Here is a 299-nt window from a genome sequence, read left to right on the forward strand (position 1 = left end):
GTGACGCGTTAAAGATGGAAATATATATATTTTTAATTAATAATGAAAACAACGAGGAAAAGAAGAAATAAAATAGCAAAAAAATGGAACAAAATAAAAATATGACAGAAGGAAAAATACACGACAAATACCACAAAATATTTTTTGACGAATATCGATGAATGGAGGGGAAAAAAACACGAAAATCGTTAAATAGATTTAAAAATCAGTAATCAACAAGATTTACAAAAATCAACAAGAAAGAGATTTTTAAATATAATAATGACATAATAGACGGAAAAAAAATACGCTCAAAACAG

The sequence above is a fragment of the Penaeus monodon genome, chromosome 15 (assembly GCF_015228065.2).
Source record: "Penaeus monodon isolate SGIC_2016 chromosome 15, NSTDA_Pmon_1, whole genome shotgun sequence".
Classification (NCBI taxonomy): Eukaryota; Metazoa; Arthropoda; class Malacostraca; order Decapoda; family Penaeidae; genus Penaeus; species Penaeus monodon.